At 39.8% G+C, this 2,623-nt stretch overlaps 1 non-coding gene across 1 annotated transcript; it reads right to left on the reverse strand.

Moving 5' to 3' along the window:
• Nucleotides 1-541: 541 nt before the first annotated feature.
• LOC132298092 (small nucleolar RNA R71) lies at nucleotides 542-650 on the reverse strand. The gene has a single exon (XR_009479518.1). It is a non-coding gene; the product is annotated as a small nucleolar RNA R71 (small nucleolar RNA).
• Nucleotides 651-2,623: the final 1,973 nt, after the last annotated feature.

The raw sequence follows: 2,623 nt of genomic DNA on the forward strand, positions 1-2,623 counted from the left end.
GTGCAAAATGATAATATGCGAGTTCCATTAGGCATGCTTAGGCCATACATTCATCAACCTCCTCAACAACAAGGCCAAATTCCAATGGGAATTCCAAGGCCAATGTATGCACCACAACCCCCCATCATTAATCAAGCTCAATATAACCAAGGTGTCCATGTTGCACCTCAAGTTGCTAATCCACCACTCGCATTGAGAGATCACTATGTGCCTAATGAGTATAATGCACCCACATGCATTCAAGTGCCACCATTTAGAGCACACCATTATGAGATTAAAGCACAAACTATCCAAATGCTACCTAACTTTCATGGACTTCCTAGTGAAGAACCTTACAAGCATTTGGATGAGTTTCTCGAAGTTTGTTCTACCGTTCGATACACGGACATGCCGAAAGAAGTTTTAAGGCTGAAACTTTTTCCATTCACCCTTAAAGATAAGGCGAAGTATTGGTTTAACAACCTTAGGCCTTTTTCTATAACTTCTTGGGCAGAAATGCAACAAGAATTTTTGAAAAAGTACTATCCGGTTTCGAAGACCAATGCTATGAGAATCGCCATTAGAGAATTCACACATGGGGAGGGAGAAACTTTCCACGAGGCATGGGAACGCTTCAATGAATTGCTTAGGAAGTGTCCTCACCATGACATGCCTAAATGGCAATTGGTCCAATTCTTCTTTGAAAGCTTATCGGACAATTATAAAGGCATGGTTGATGCTTCAATGGGAGGTTCTTATATAGACCGGCAAGAGGAAGACATGTGGCGTCTTTATGAGAGCATGAGTGAAAACTCTTTGCATAGAACATTGTCATCTAGGAATGGTAGAAATTCTCAAGGTAGGAAGAGTGTTGGCTTGCATCAAGTTGACCACTCAAATGATATAACCGCCGAGATGAAGTCTTTATCTCAAAAGTTTGATCAATTGATCAATCAAAACTTGGCGAATCAAGTGTCTTCCTTTCCTAACCATTCTCCTAGAGCTCAAAATGAATCATGTATGACTTGTTCTAGTGTTCTTCATTCTACTTCTAATTGTCCTAATGGACAAATTCAAAATGAACCCATTGAGCAAGTTAATGCAACATTTGTGAACCAAGGGAACAATCCTTATGGTAACCATTACAATCCCGGTTGGAGGAATCATCTTAATTTATCTTGGAAAAACCAAGGGGAGGGCTCAAACTCTTCCCAAGGCGGTTTTCAAGGGAAATACATTCCACCTCCACTTCAAAACCAAGGATCCCAAGGTTCAAGACCATATAACTCACAAGGAAATCAATTTGCTAGTTCTCATTTTCCTAACCAATCATATTCTCAAGGAAATTCTAGAGGTTCCGCTTTTGAGGAAAAGGTTTTAAATGCTTTGGGTACTCTAGAAGCAAATACTCAATTGTTGCATTCTCATTCTCAATCAATTACCAAGCTAGAAACCCAAGTAGGGCAAATAGCTGAAACACTTAATGCTAGAGAGAAGGGAAAGATGCACATGAATGCCCCAATCAAACAACAATGTGTTGTAGAAACCAAATCCTCATTGGAAGGGCATAATGTTGAGCATGTCAATGCGGTAACAACCTTGAGAAGTGGTAGGGTAGCAGACAATCAAGTTAGAATGCCTAATGAAGAGAGTGAACCGGTACAACCTCAAGTTGTCACCCGTCCCGTTCCACACACTATTCCTCCTTCATTGCATGTGCATGATCTTGAGAATGAGAAGCCCTCAAATTGTGAGTTGAAAGATGATTTCCAAAGAGATTCATTGAAAATAGTGTTAAAAAATGTTTTTGAGAAAAGTTCTTTGAAAAATGTTATTCATGATTCTTCTTTGAAAAGTGATTTGAAATCCAATGAATTGAACAAGTCCAATGCTAAGAATTCTTTGAAAGAAAATGCTGAAAGAGTTTTTGAAAAAGCTCCATTTCCGGACGCCTTGAAAGGGTCCATTTCAAAAGAAAGGCAAAAGACCAAGAACAATGAGATAATGGATATGTTTAGGCAAGTCAAAGTCAATATTCCACTTTTGGATGCAATTAAGCAAATTCCGGCTTATACCAAATTCTTAAAGGACTTATACACCCAAAAGCGGAAGAACAAGAGCCAAACATCAAAGAAAGTAGTCTTAACCGAACAAGTAAGTTCCATTCTACAACACAACACTTTGCCAAAGTTTAAGGACCTCGGTGCACCTACAACATCTTGTATCATTGGTGAACATGTCATTAACCGGGCACTTCTTAACTTAGGGGCTAGTGTTAACCTTCTTCCCTATTCGGTTTATGTCAAATTGGGCCTAAGTGAATTGAAACCGACGTCGGTGGTTTTACAACTTGCCGACCGATCCATTAAGAAGCCTAGGGGGATGATTGAGGATGTGTTGATTAAGATTGATAAGTTCTTCTTCCCGGTTGACTTTGTCGTCATTGACACGGAACCGGTGCCCAATCCAAAGAACCAAATTCCGGTTATCCTTGGTCGTCCTTTCTTGGCAACCTCAAATGCCAACATAAATGTAGGACGGGGATAATGAAGATTTCTTTTGGGCACATGAGAGTGAAGTTGAACATCTTTAACCCCACACCCAATCCATTTGACAAATATGAGGAAGAGGTTAATGTGGTAGA

The sequence above is a fragment of the Cornus florida genome, unplaced genomic scaffold, assembly GCF_030987335.1.
Source record: "Cornus florida cultivar Cherokee Brave unplaced genomic scaffold, ASM3098733v1 CherokeeBrave_3.0.0_Hap2_Chr02, whole genome shotgun sequence".
Classification (NCBI taxonomy): domain Eukaryota; kingdom Viridiplantae; phylum Streptophyta; class Magnoliopsida; order Cornales; family Cornaceae; genus Cornus; species Cornus florida.